This window comes from Cucurbita pepo, chromosome 16, assembly GCF_057944985.1.
Source record: "Cucurbita pepo subsp. pepo isolate OVF chromosome 16, ASM5794498v1, whole genome shotgun sequence".
Lineage (NCBI taxonomy): Eukaryota > Viridiplantae > Streptophyta > Magnoliopsida > Cucurbitales > Cucurbitaceae > Cucurbita > Cucurbita pepo.
The window spans coordinates 1790132-1805873 of NC_141813.1; the positions used below are offsets into that span (position 1 = coordinate 1790132).

The 15742-nt window shown below is 37.1% G+C and overlaps 1 pseudogene; it reads left to right on the plus strand.

The window, feature by feature from the left end:
• The first annotated feature begins 10357 nt into the window (after nucleotides 1–10357).
• LOC147787720 (receptor like protein 28-like) lies at nucleotides 10358–12621 on the plus strand (annotated as a pseudogene).
• Nucleotides 12622–15742: the final 3121 nt, after the last annotated feature.

Here is a 15742-nt window from a genome sequence, read left to right on the forward strand (position 1 = left end):
TAGTAAGAGAGAGAAATCGAGAGGAACTTCGGTGACAGGACAAAAATTGCGAATCCTTAAAAGGAACAACCAAACTAGACGTCGAAAAGTTCGACTCATGCCACGAGAAGGATCCCCACTGAGTGTACATCGATCTAAGGAACGTTTTGTGCCCTTTTTGTGTGTGTTGTCGTCGGTAAACGGAATTGGAATTTTGGCTTTCCTAAAAGTTTCTAGATATGTGGTTTTAGGTGTTTTCAAGGCACAAAACGTCGAGGAAGAGAGGAGGAGAGGTCAAAAAGGAGATAGGGAGAGAAAAAGGAAGAGAAAATACGTCAGAAACCATCGCAGGAAGGAGAGAGAAAAGTCGCTAGAAAATCGCGTTGTGAGTAGAGTGAAGAAGAAAGGATCCGACGAATCCATGTTGGACCCAATCCATAACCCAAGGCCCAAGACCGAACCTTCGACCCAATCCACTACAACGACCCACACCTGCAACGCCTCGACCCAAACACTCTGCTAGGGAGATACCATTTCTAACAGCTCAAGCCTACCGTTAGCAGATATTGTCCTCTTTGGACTTTCTCTTTCGGGCTTTTTCTCAAGGTTTTTAAAACACATCTGATAGGGAGAGGTTTCCACACCATTGTAAAGAATGTTTCATTCTCCTCCCCAACCGATGAGGTATCTCACAAATACGGATGTGTACCTCACGATATTTATATTCATCATGACATTATGCGGACCCTTTCCCATTGTAGATTCCGACAACTTGTTAGCGAGTGCTAGCCTGAAGAGTCAGACCAGGGGTACGTTTACAAGCCCACTTGATGAGTCCATATACACGTACATAGGTTGTATATAAGAAAGAGACATTCAATCTTGCTCGATCTTAAAATACTATATTGAAGATATATTATTATTTTGGGGGAAAAAATAATTAATATTTTTAATTATATTTAGATTATATGGATAATATCAACATGTGGTGCATGATAAAATAATAATAATAATTGGACCACTAATTAATAATAATATATAACATTTTTTATTTTATTTTGCAGGCTTTTTGAAAAAGGAGGCCGTAACAGTGGTGAAGCCAGTTGTTCGCAATGTTGAGTGGGTCCCGGTAACTTTATGCTTAGTGGGTCCCAACAGTAATTTTTTTTTTAATCTAATCAACTTTTATTAATATAATAAATTAAATTTAGATTTATTTGAGATGTAAAATAAAATTGAAAAATATTTATTTATTTATTTATTTTTAAATATTTAATTAAAATTTTCAACTATTTTTAAAAGGGATGGGAGAATAAAAATTAATAATAATTAAATAAATAAAAACCGTCCCACCTCTCCCAAGGAAACTGGAGGATTAGCTCCTTAACCTATTTATTCTTTCACTGATGTTTCTCCGGTTCCTAACGAAACCCTGATTAGCTCCTTAAGGATCAGCTCCTTAACCTATTTATTCTTTCACTGATGTTTCTCCGGTTCCTAACGAAACCCTGACCAGCTCCTTAACCTATTTATTCTTTCACTGATGTTTCTCCTGTTCCTAACGAAACCCTGACCAGCTCCTAAAGGATCAGCTCCTTAACCTATTTATTCTTTCACTGATCTTTCTCCTGTTCCTAACGAAACTCTGACCAGCTCCTTAACCTATTTATTCTTTCACTGATCTTTCTCCTGTTCCTAACGAAACCCTGACCAGCTCCTAAAGGATCAGCTCCTTAACCTATTTATTCTTTCACTGATCTTTCTCCTGTTCCTAACGAAACTCTGACCAGCTCCTTAACCTATTTATTCTTTCACTGATGTTTCTCCTGTTCCTAACGAAACCCTGACCAGCTCCTTAAGGATCAGCTCCTTAACCTATTTATTATTTCACTGATCTTTCTCCTGTTCCTAACGAAACCCTGACCAGCTCCTTAACCAATTTATTCTTTCACTGATCTTTCTCCTGTCCCTAACGAAACCCTGACCAGCTCCTTAAGGATCAGCTCATTAACCTATTTATTATTTCACTGATCTTTCCCCTGTTCCTAACGAAACCCTGACCAGCTCCTTAACCTATTTATTCTTTCACTGATCTTTCTCCTGTCCCTAACGAAACCCTGACCAGCTCCTTAAGGATCAGCTCATTAACCTATTTATTATTTCACTGATCTTTCCCCTGTTCCTAACGAAACCCTGACCAGCTCCTTAACCTATTTATTCTTTCACTGATCTTTCTCCTGTCCCTAACGAAACCCTGACCAGCTCCTCATTAACCTATTTATTCTTTCACTGATCTTTCTCCTATTCCTAACGAAACCCTGACTAGCTCCTTAAGGATCAGCTCCTTAACCTATTTATTCTTTCACTGATCTTTATCTTGTTCCTAACGAAACCCTGACTAGCTCCTTAACCTATTTATTCTTTCACTGATCTTTCTCCTGTCCCTAACGAAACCCTGACCGGAACAAGAACAAAGAAAGAAGGAAGGAACCTGATCCGGAACGAACCTTATGAATGACGGAACCTGATTGAACTTCTCTTTCTTGACTTCAGGTTCCGGTTCATCAGCTAATCAAATCTTTTTCTTACACTCTGTCTTCGTCTTCTTTCTTTAGTCCCTACTATGCCAGCAATAGGGAATCCTTATAAAACCCGCATGGACAGCTCTTTGATCCTGGGAACTTGGAAAAAAAAATAGTGACCTCTCATCTCTTTCCCCAATTATCTCTCCTCAAACGAACTAAAATCACCCAGCAAAAAAAAAAAAAAAAAAAAAAAAAAAAAAAAAAAAAAAACCTTCACCTTCACCTGTAAATAGAGATTTAGGTGAAGAGAGATGTAGTCGTATATATTAAATCTTCATTTTCTTTTATCCTAATTATTTTTTTAGAAATCACAGCTAATTATAATCTTTCGCTAAATTACTGCAATTATTTATATGAATTCTAGTAAATCATATCAGTAAATTGATATTAGTTGCCTAATGAATCTATGAAATAAATATTGACCAATTATATTATAAGTAAGGATTCGATTTAATTATATTATAAGGTGATATGAACATTCCTATTTCCATCTCGAAAAAAAAGAATGAATGTAATAAAAAGAAACGACCAAATGAATATTAATTTTCTTTTCTTCATCCGCTCATTGTAAAGAGAGGCTCAAGTGGTTTACTTCCTCAGTGGATGATGACACGTACATCGTAACCCTAAATTATTGGAGGTCCGAACACGCGTGCGCAAATAGTGCCACGTGTCCTACATGATTGGACAATAAAGTCATAAATTCTTCCCCTATCTTAAAAAATAGTATTTTATTTTATTTTATTTTTTGATTTTTTTAAAAAAGTTTGATAAATCCGAGTAATAGTTTTAAACATTAAAATTTATCTAAAAAATAAAATTAAATTAATTAAGTGTATGTGTGGAAGTGAAAAAAAAATTGATTTATTAATAATTAACCATAAAATTGAGATTAGAATTTAATAAAAATAAATGGAATATTAAAATGCTTAGTGTGTGGCAGTCAACATCAATCAACTTATAAATACACATTCGATAAATAATTTAAAAAAGAATAGAGAATCAAGAATGAAAAATATAATTTTTTTTTTTTAATTTTAAGGAGCAAGTAGAGCTTTAACGTTATTTGGATTATTGTGGGATAGGTTGACCAAAACCGCCCACTTCATTCTAGGGAAGACTACGTACCGAGTTGATAAGTGGACTCAATTTTATGTCAAAGAGAATGTTCGTCTGCATGGCGTCCCAATTTACATCATGTCCGACCATGACACTAGATTCACCTCGCATTTCTAGAAGGGTACGTAGAAGGCTTTGGAAACGCAGCTTAAGTTCAGTACGATCTTCCATCCCCAAATGAATGAGCTGACGAAAAGGTTGAATGTTTTAGAGGACATGTCGAGGGTTTGGGTAATGGATTTCATAGATAGTTGGGATGAGCACCTGTCCCTTGTGGAATTTTCCTATTACAATAGTTTTCAGACAACTGTTTTGATGGCACCATTTGAAGCGCTAAATGGGCATAGGTGTTGAACACCGATATTGAAGGATGATAGATATATTCTTGGTCTCAAGAAAAATTTGATTTCTATTAGTCAGTTGAACAACACATGTTACGCAACAGAGTTTGAAAAGAATTTGTGGAAGATTGTGAAGGGTGTTATGGTGGTAGCATACGAAAAAAATTTAGAACCTTATACACAATAGACTTGGACATATGAGCGCTAAATGAATGAAAATGTTAGCTGCAAAATAAGTTTTAGAAATCCTAAAATATGTTGATACGAGTCTTTGTGAGAGTCGCGTTATGAGTAAGTATAAACTAGTTAGGTTCACAAAGGCTGTCAGAGAACCGAAGAAAGTACGATCAGAAATGGTATACAAGTTCCATCACTTGGGGACCAGATGTGTTTTCCATCTTCAAGCAGTGAAAAATTGAAGTTGAAAATCAATATGAATTCAAACATATGAGGTCTAACAATGAAGGAGAGTATGATGATGGAATCATATTAATCATAACAGTTCCCGAAAACAGTATTGCTAAAAAGATGAACGAAACATTGAATGAGCAAGAAAGAAACCTACGGATTCATTGTAGATTACCAAAGACATTTTAGGTTGATGATGTGCATATGGCAGCCTACTTTATCAATAGAGGGTTGTTAGTACTCGGGAGTTCAACTTGCTAGAAGAGGCATGAACAGGAAAAGAACTCAAATACTTTCAATTGAGAACTTTTGGTTGCACTACATATGTTCATGTTGATCCGGAGAAAAGAGATAAGCTTGATGATAAGACTGTGCAATGCTACTTCATAGGCTATGATTCTCACATGCTCGGGTAAAGATTTTTGGATGACAAAAACAGAAAATTCCTAAGACATTGTGACATGGGATTTAATTAAAATGTCATGCATAAAAGCGAAGAGAAAGATTTAGAGACTAGAAGCAAGTGGGAGTTGAGGTTGAGTGGCAGAAAAGTTCACCTAGTGGTGTTGTAGCAGAAACTCAAGAAACTCTTGAAACAGTTGTTGAGGAACCAGAGGTGGAGCAAGTGACACCTAGGTATTGAGAAGATCATCAACAACCATCGGAGCATATATATTCACCGTCATTAAACTATCTATAGTAGACTGATGATGAAGAATCAGAGTTCTTTGAAGATCCTATAGGTGGAGGATTCAACCAAGCCAGAGTAAGCCATGGATGATAAGATGAGCTCGCTTAAAAAGAATAACACGTGGTTATTGACTGAGTTACCTACAAGAAAGAGATTTGTGTTGAACAAATCAGTATTCAGAATCGAGGTTGTACCAAATGGAAAAGGAGATTTAAGGATCGACTAGTAGTTAAATGCTATTCACAAAAGAAAGACATTGATTAACTACTATCAGAATTTTGTTGGGTATTGTTGCATCGGAGAATTTTCACTTTGAACAAATGAATGTAAAAATAACGTTTTTATAGGGAGATCTATATGCAGCAACCAGAAGGGTTTATAGTTCCAAGTAAGGAACACGTGGTGCGTAAGCTCAATAGAAGTTGTATGGACTGAATCAAGTGCCTACATAATACTACAAGTTTGAGTCCTTCATGTGCAAGAGTGGTTTCCACGAAGTGAAAAGAATTAGTGTTGTTAATTCAATTCTACTTATGTATATAGATGATATATTGATTGTAGGATCCAGTACGAGGGAGAGAAATCATGTGAAGGCAATCATGCCTTCAATATTTGAGATGAAATTTACGAGTGCAACGAAGTGCGTAAAAAAACCCAACTCGATAGCCCTAACTTCATTGCCCGAATTCGTGGAATGAGAATTTTTTCAAGATAGATCTGTTGATACGTTAAATCTACCCAAAGAGTGTACATTGAGAATTTATCCAAATTTAGGATGAATGATGCTAAACTTAGAACTACCCTATCAAAATTGTGTTAAATTGTCAAAGGGGCAATCTCCCAACACATTTAGAGACGTGAATACATGACAGCAGTTTCATATGCTTTTGATGTTGGAAGTTTAATGACTACTTGTCACGACCCGATTTTTTAGGTTTCGAAAACTCGGACCGTGACGAAAAAAGACGAAAGCGAGAACAAACAAAAATAAAATCAAGGGAAAGTAGAATAAAGGATAAGAATAAGATAACATTAAAATAAAAAGAAAAGAGGTTCGTTGTTTCATATTTTACAAAGGAAAACAAATATAAAAGAAAACACAAGTGACTCCAAAACGACTGAAAACGGATTGACGCTATGGAATAACCCCCTCCGGGACCACACAACGCTCATACACTTCTCCACCTCGACTTGCAACATGTGAACACCTGACAAGGAAAGGAAAACAGGGATGAGTATAAAAAGTATACTCATTAAGCCACCTACTCGTAGACTCTTATCGCATTTTAGGCTTAACAGATTCCCACGGACTTTTCATTGGCTTTAGGACATCTGGTTCTGGTCTTATCCCCTTGGGGCTATTCTAGTTCTCCGTCCTTTTTGTTAAAAACCCTAAGAGTCCCTTATGTCGAGCTGTGAATGACTGGTGTCTCTCTACGAGGCGCTACCTCATGTATGGATTTATGAGACTATATGACATCTTACCTAGGGGGTGAGCTGAAACCTTCCAGGTCCAATATAGTCCCCCCAACGCAACCCCTCCCTTATCCGATTCTGTTAATGGGTTGTACGACGTGTGTCTCTCATTTACCATGCAAAACGGCTAGGAGTAGTGGGTTCTGATCAGAAACTCCTGGTCCCCCATAAAGCTATAGGCACCGTTCAACAACTAGCAGCCTAAGGATAACTCTTAAGGTGTTTCGTATGTCGTGGTGGTCTGTTAGTCTCCTAGGAGAAATTAGGTCTATACTTAGTGACTAGTCATTCTAACCACAAATCCCTAGACTTAATATAATACTAGATCATGGTGTGTAAGCTATGACTAAACATATAAACCCTTCTGGTCTGCGTTAAGCCACCTAGCTGCCTTAGGAATCCAATAGACCTCCTTGGTTCCCAAATATGGCTAAGGTGAAGTTTGAATTGAATTGATATGAATATCTCCCTAGTAAAGAATGCATGAGAGAGCCCAGTTAATATTAGGGTGCTACAACTAGTGCGGTTTACCTGTTGACCCAGATCAGTACGTTTCCAGTAGACCTTGCATCTCAAGATCGTGAGCGATCAAAGGTTGGCTTTTGTGCACCCAGAGATTAGTTTGGCCTGAGGAGCTAACCCCGAACGTCCTAGAAATGAGAGACAAAATTTAAAACACCTAGATGCCTAGAGTCTCAGAAGATCACCACAACAATCCTGGAGAAAAATAAAGGTAGTTTGTAGGTCGATCAATCGATATAGTCCTTACGAAGTTTCCACCTCCCTTTCTCCTCGGTACCGTCGAGCTATGCGTGAGCCGGTTAGGAACATGTGACCTAAGAGAGAGTTTGATTGGATTACCCTGTGCAGTGGATCCGTTCTGTGGGAGGACATTGATCATTCGGGGTAGTCAGTAGAGCTGGCATGTATAGGGGGTAGCGACCCTTGGCGACTACATGGCCAGTGGGATGGGTTCGCCAGCTACCTCCCATGGATGACGAGCAGGCTAGCACTCACGATGTTGTCCCCACTTGTTAGAGAGTATTTTTTAAGGTAGCATCTCAATACTGGATACCGGTTACCGCTGCATACTCTAATTAAGCTACCCAAGACTGTGCACAATAAGAGAAACACACTTATAACTTAAAGTAAAGCCCATGGTCATCTGCTAGGTTACAGATGCGATAAGAGCCTACAAGTAGGTTGCTTACTGGGTATATTTTTATACCCACCCCATTCCTCTCTCTTTTTCAGGTGTTCGCAGGCTATCTGTCGAGGTGGAGGAGCGTTCAAGAGTTGTGTGGTCATAAAGGGCTTGTTCCGGAGCGTCATTCCGTTTTTACACTTTGGAGTCTTTTGTATTTTGTCTTATAATTATGTTCCAAACTAGTTACCCCGTTTGTAATATTTTGAATAACATCGTCTTATAATTGAATTTAATCTTGTATTTAATTTTGGTGCGGTTGATTTTTTTTTTTTTTTTTCTGATTAATTGGATTTTCATCTTTTATTTTATTTTACTTTTATTTTTTTTGTTTGTTTTCACTCTCACTTTTTTAAGTCTCTACTCGAGTTTTGAAACCTCAAAAATTTGGTCGTGACAAATTTGTATTAGAATAGTCAGGTTATAGATTTTGTAAACTTTTTCTTAGGACAGGGAGTCATACATTTTGTGACTCAGCTCAACAACACACTTCGTCACGACCAAGTATGGAGTTAACCATATTTAGTAGTTTATGATATGTTGTAAGACCGGTAAGAACTTGATGTTTGTCTTGGGTTACATGGTACTTATGATTACGTCTTAGGGCGTTAAATATTGAACGATTACTTTATATGTCAATGTTGGATCGGAGTCATTGTGTTTTGATACAATGATGAAGCTGAAAGGGGTCACGTGATAGCATACTAGCCTTAGGAAGACAAAGATGTGACACCCTAGAGTGCGTGACGTCCAATATCTTAAGGTCTAATACAAGATGAGGTACTTATGTCACAAACTTAAATTCAATGTAAACTCATTAAATTCAATGTAGAGTATTTTATTAATATATTATTAATTGTTAACCATAAAAAGAAAAGTCCGTGTTTTTGCCCAATTGACAAGTTTGACTATGGAACATAACGGTCTATTTAGATTATCTATTAATAAAGTCGTAATTTTAATTCATTATTAAAAAAATATCATTTAATTTATCTATGATTTTAGAAAGGAAACCTTCGTTCTTATACGTAAAATTTTTTTTTTTAATTTCTAAATTTATTTTACTTTCAAGGTAGTATCCCTTCAAAATTTTTTATTAATCGAATTTTTGTGATTGGTTGAAAATTTATGTGAACTTCACACTCCTCAAAATGGTTTTAAAATAATTTATTAACTATTTACGAATATTATTAAAACTCTAGGAAATATAAGAGTATTTTTTTAGATAAAATATAAGGTTTATGAGTATTTTTGTAACGACCATACAAAAAATAATAAAAAAAATTGATGATCGGTTTCCCACCTCTCCATTAGCCTCTCACAACTTCTTCCCTAAAATACATTTGTCATTGCGTAGTAATTCCTTCGTGCAAAAACAAACCGAAAACAAAAGGATTTTACACCGTTAGAAATTAAATGACATAACTTTTGGATAGTCATTTTCAGAGAAAAAGTAAGAATCTATTAAAATTGATCAAAAAAATAACTTTGAACAGAATTAAAAAAAAAAAAAAAAAAGTAAATAAACCGAACAAATGAGAGGGAAGATCAGACAAGTATTAAATTGTTAGGCACATTTATATCCCTTAAACACAAATGTATGTATAAACATATATAAACATTTCAAGACTCTAATCATGAAAAGTGTCTAATGTCCACATGAAGTCTAACACCTGAACCATCGTAAAACTTAGCTAATATAGTTTTGCAAAAGTTTGAACTTGAAATTGATGTTATGGGCTCACAAAGGTTGACTTGAATTTCAAATGACAAAATGGAACTTTCAATGATAAATTGGTGACACCAGCTTAAGTTAATTGGGTTAGTAATCTTACTATCGGCTCGATCGAAAGACTTGCCTTATGTATGACGACATGTACCCAGTGGCCTTTGCACGTGTCATTTATGCTTTATGTACTATGATGATGATTATGTGAACTAGTATAATATGATGATGATCATGTGAACTAGTATAATATGATGATATTATATGATGATATGATGATATGATGATGTTATATGATAACGTGATGATGCCATATGATGATGATGACATGATGATATAATGATATGATGATGTTATAGGATGATGATGACATGATGATATAATGATATGATGATATAGTGACGATGATATGATATGATGACATGATGATATGATGTTATATGATGATGAAGAATGAAAACATAATGATATGATATGATGACGATGATGCATGTAAACATGATGATGATAATATGACTTAATATGATGATATTTCATATTGAGATGATGTGCATTTATTAAATGCGATGATGCACTATGATGAAGAGTTTTCTAAGACAATCCTAAATGATGTTAATGATGATAAATGTATGAAGGCCAATACATGCATGTTACCTAGAGTAACATGTGAATGATGTATAGGATTGTGTCATAAGAACGATTTAAGATGAAAAACTACAAGGACCTCATGTATATTGTGTGTTCATATACATTTATAATGATGAGTACAGACGCATGTATATTGTGTGTGAATCATGTATATTGTGTGTTCATATACATTTATAATGCATGTTACCTATAGGATTGTGTCATAAGAACGATTTCAGTCTTTCGTTCATGCAAAATCTGAACTTGGCTTTGAATCGGTTCGATTCCAAGATCCCGTTCGAATTCGAACGACTCTCCAATTTGCATGCGCTTAATATGTCTGATTCAGGATTGCTTGGAGTATTTCCACAAAGCATATTCAAGGGACCAAATCTTCAAACTCTGGACCTATCCAATAATGTTTTTCTGCAAGGTTCTCTTCCATTGTTCAAATTCAAAGGACCCCTTCAAAATCTGGACACTGCCAGATTCGACTGGTGTTTTTGAGAACTTGACCAGATTAGACCTGCAAAGTTGCTCGTTTAGTAACTCGATCCCAAATTCCATAGCAAAGCTCAGACAACTCACATATATCGATCTTTCGAGGAACAGATTTGTTGGCACAATTCCATCGTTTTCGTTATTGAAGAGTCTTGATCATCATTTTGTTGTTCTTGAATTACGTAACAATTCACTCACTGGAAACGTTCCCTTATCTCTATTCCATCTTGAATCAATCCAGAGAATTCAACTCAGCTGCAACAGATTTAATGGTAGTTTGAAGGAGCTTTCCAATGTGTCTTCTTCCTTACTTGATACCCTACATTTACAGAGCAATCAATTAGAAGGTCTTAAGATTCTCTAACTTTCTTTCAACAATTTTTCTGGACATTTGAATCTAAACATGTTCAAGCAACTGAGGAACATATCAAGACTTGAATTGTCAAGAAACAGTTTGTCAGTTGACTCAAATGATACCTTCTCGGCCGCCTTTCCTCAAATGACCGAATTAGAATTGGCTTCTTGCAAGCTGAGAAAGTTCCCTGAGTTCTTGAAAGACCAATCCAACCTCATCTCTCTCGATCTCTCTGATAATGAACTTCAAGGAGAAATACCTCACTGGATTTGGGAACTCACAAGTTTAAGTCATTTAAATCTTTCTTGCAACTCGCTCACCGGTTTCGAAAATTCACCACAGAACCTCGCTGTTAGGATCGATACCAGTTGTTAGCTCTGATACCAAGTGTTAGGATCGCTCAACAACGCACACACTCGATCAAGATAAACACAAAGAACAAGAGAGGGAAAATGCAAGGAGAATATTGGCTAAAAATTTTGTATGGATGACTTCAAATATGTACAACAAGATAGAATACAATACACCTAACAAATATATCTCTATCAAATCTGTACCAAATATCGTATATCACTATCAGATCTTTACGAAATATCTTCCAAATATACGTCTACCAGATCTAGGTATCAGGCTCCCAACATTCGCAACCCAGACCTTCTTGACCTCCATTCCAACAAATTTCAAGGGCCACTCCAATTCTTCGCTCCATCAGCCTATTACCTGGATTATTCCAACAACAGTTTCAATTCTATTCTTCCATTTGATATTGGAAGGTACATAAATTATGCAGTATTCTTTTCAGCATCAAGAAACCAAATTCAAGGTAATATTCCTGAATCCTTATGCACATCTATAAATATCAAGATAATGGATCTATCTCATAATAATATGGGTGGCATGTTTCCTCCCCTGTGTCTAACTAAGATGACCACGAATCTAGTAGTACTAAATCTGAAAGAAAACTTCTTCAAAGGCTTAATTCCTAATACATGTCCAAGTATGTGCGACCTAAGAACTCTAGACCTAAGTGGAAACGACATTGGAGGGCAGGTACCTAGTTCATTATCGAATTGCAAAGATTTGGAGGTTTTAAACCTTGGGAATAACGAGATACATGATACCTTTCCATGTCAATTGAAGAATATATCCACCATGCGTGTTCTTGCTCTTCGATCGAACCAATTTCACGGCAAGATTGGATGTCCAACGAGCAATGACTCCTGGCTTAGCCTGCAAATTATCGATCTATCTCGAAACAGATTCAGTGGAAAACAATGGTTGATGGTGAAGAATATAGAAAATCAAAAGCTAATCACCTCCGCTATGATTTCTTCCGATTCAGTTATGTGAAATATCAAGATACAGTATCAGTTATAAGCAAAGGTCTGGAAACAAAACTCACCAAAATCTTAACAGTCTTTACCTCCATTGATTTCTCGTGCAATGACTTCGATGGCCAAATACCTGCAGAAATCGGAGAACTCGCGGCGCTTCATCTTCTAAACTTGTCACAAATGCTTTCTCCGGTAACATCTCTTCGCCTGTAGGGCATTTGAGGCAGCTAGGGTCTTTAGACCTATATATATTACTGTTTTTATATTCTCTGTAACTGTACATATCAGAATTCATCAATAACCCTAACGGCCATAAGTTTACTATCCTCGTGTTATCAAGTACATTTCCTTCAACTAGATCGAGTGTGTGAGTTGTATGTTTCTAACAACTGAGTGGGCCTAAGTTCTACGACCATCTGAGCTTTGATGGAAGCTCTACAACATCCGAGCCGTTCTCTTATCTGTTGGTAACTTATTAGGATATGATGTAATGACAGCCTACAAGTAGATTGCCCTATTGAGTACTTTTATACTCACGTCATTCTATATTTCTTTTTTAAGTATTCGCTGATTGGTGGTTTAGGTAGGGAGTGTTGGGGAGCTGCATGCCACAACTATACGATGACGAGAGTAATTGTGAATCTTACGTGCAAAGAAGACAAGGTGGCGACACGATAATTGCACCCAATTGGTCATGTGAAGGCTGAGACAAGACGAGTGTCATGATGCGATCAAGAAGGACGACTCATCATCTAGCATACCACAAAGATGTGCATGAAAGTTAAGCTAAGGCGTAGGCAAGACAGAAGCATATTGACATGAGTGTCAGAAATAAGCTTGTTGAATGGTAGGGTAGGGCCTTGATCTTTAACCTTGCAAAGGATGCTAGAGAAAATTTGGACATGCGATTCTGGAATTAAGTATGTTCATATGAAATATAAAATCTCACCAAATATGGTGTCGTTCGGACAGTAGACGGACGCTTCATGACACCGCATGTCTGTTCGCCAAAATCATGTCTACACCTGCCATACCAAAAATGCCTCAAAATATACCTTAGGGGATGCAATGTGTTAACTCTCCACCACTCCTTGGCCCTATGGCCTAAGTGAGCTACCTTGTGGAATATGCGTGTGTCACAGTGAGGACGAGCGTTGCGAGACGATTGTCTAGAATGACTTCCTTTTAAATGGGTTTTTCAAGGACAGTGTTAGAGGGCACAGGTGTGCAAACATTGCGTCCCCCCCCCCCCCCCCCCCAATGTGTCGGAGGTTGGATTATGTACTCGCTATCTTAAACGAATTTCGTAAATGAACTAGCATGGACACGAGAGGGTTCAATGTCTCGATAGAACTCGGATGGATAGATGTTTGAGATGTCTCAATTTTATGAACGACGCATGGGTCCATTTTTATGGGCATGACGAGCGAGCTATAATAGTCGATGACATCCTGGGACTTGGGATGACATCAAAACTTAATGGCTGCGTCAATTAGTATCAAAGATGAAAATTGAGATGCGACGTTGCGTTGAGAGACCTTTGCCCTAAGTAGAGGCAAGGTTAGCCGAATGACTTGGCCTATTGGAAAGGCAGTCGGTTGGGTCGCAGAAAATTGAACATGCACACACAGGCGGCGTGTGCGGCCGAACAAGTTTGAATTGTACACGACTTGTGTTCATTTGCCAAAGACAAACCTCGTTTAAGGTCCGTCAAAGCCACAAAGACATACGAAAAATGAATATGAGGCTTGGGTTCCCCTCAAAGCTTACCATGAGCGTGTCAAGACCACAACACCTATTTTTTGTAAAACCGTGAATATGTACAACCGTGACAATTAATATGTACAACCGTGACAGTGTGTGATCACAGAGGAGGTCGTCTTGGAGGGTGAACCCACAAAAAGTTAGAAACCATCGTTATACATATGTGGTTGCATTATTAGCCCGAACAGTGAGATGACTTAATGAGTATTTCTTGAAATAATCAAGGCACGTATACTACCTTTATCCTTCGGTTAAAGGTAAAGTGTCCCGACACAGATGATACTGAATGTTAAAATGGTCATCGAAGTCACATATGGTGTCGAAAATTAGAGACGTTACAGTTTCAAATCCTTTTATCTCCACATATTGTCAAACTAAAAAAACTAAAAAAATCGGCAAAAATAATCATAAATCTAACTGACGATGTTCGATCAAAATTTTAAAATAAATAAAAAATAGGTTAAATATAAATTTAAAAAAATATATATAGAATAGAACAAAATAGGGAAAAGAAGTGTTCACGGACTAAGAAGATAGCTTATGAATGAGCTGTGGGGACTGAGGAGTTTGGTTGGGCACTCACTGTCCACAACACACAAGGGCTTCACGGGTGCTTTTAGACTTCCCCACAACCTATTTTTTTAATCACATTCCGACAAAACTCATATGATAATCAAGTATTATACCTCTCGAACTCGAAGATCCGCCTCTAATTTTCAACCAATAAACTATGTTCGACTTTTTTATAGCTAGTTTGGAAACATTGTGTGATGTCCCACGTCAGTTGGGGATGAGAATCAAACACTTGGAAACCTTTCCCTAGCAGACACGTTTTAAAGCTTTGAGGGAAAACCCGAAAGGGGAAAACCCAAAGATGACAGTATCTGCTAACGATGGGCTTGAGCTGTTACACATTGAAATTGAAGAATGTTATACTTTTTTATAGCTAGTTTGGAAACACTGTGCGATGTCCCACGTCAGTTGGGGATGAGAATCAAACACTTGGAAACCTCTCCCTAGCAGACACGTTTTAAAGCTTTGAGGGAAAATCCGAAAGGGAAAACCCAAAGATGACAGTATCTGCTAACGATGGGCTTGAGCTGTTACACATTGAAATTGAAGAATGTTCGACTTTTTTATAGCTAGTTTGGAAACACTGGTGATGTCCCACGTCAGTTGGGGATGAGAATCAAACACTTGGAAACCTCTCCCTAGCAGACACGTTTTAAAGCTTTGAGGGAAAACCCGAAAGGGGAAAGCATGGGCTTGAGCTGTTACACATTGAAATTGAAGAATGTTCGAGATATTAGAAAGTTGCCTCTAATTGACTCGTAGTTAGCCCAAGCTTCAAATCAGTGAATGAGTAACCTTAAATTGCAATGTCCCATGTTTAGGATTCAGAATTTGGATTCGACACTTGATGATCTCAACATTCCCAAAACTTTCTTTTAATGTCTCATGCTTAGGATTCAGTATCCGAATTCAACATGGCTATGTCACTAACTCCTTACTTCTAAGAGTGAAAAATATCCTCACAGACTAACACGAGTTCTTTCACCATAATTTATTCTCACTCACATGCTCGTATAATGTCTCACGTTGGTTGGAGAGGAGAATGAAACACTATTTATA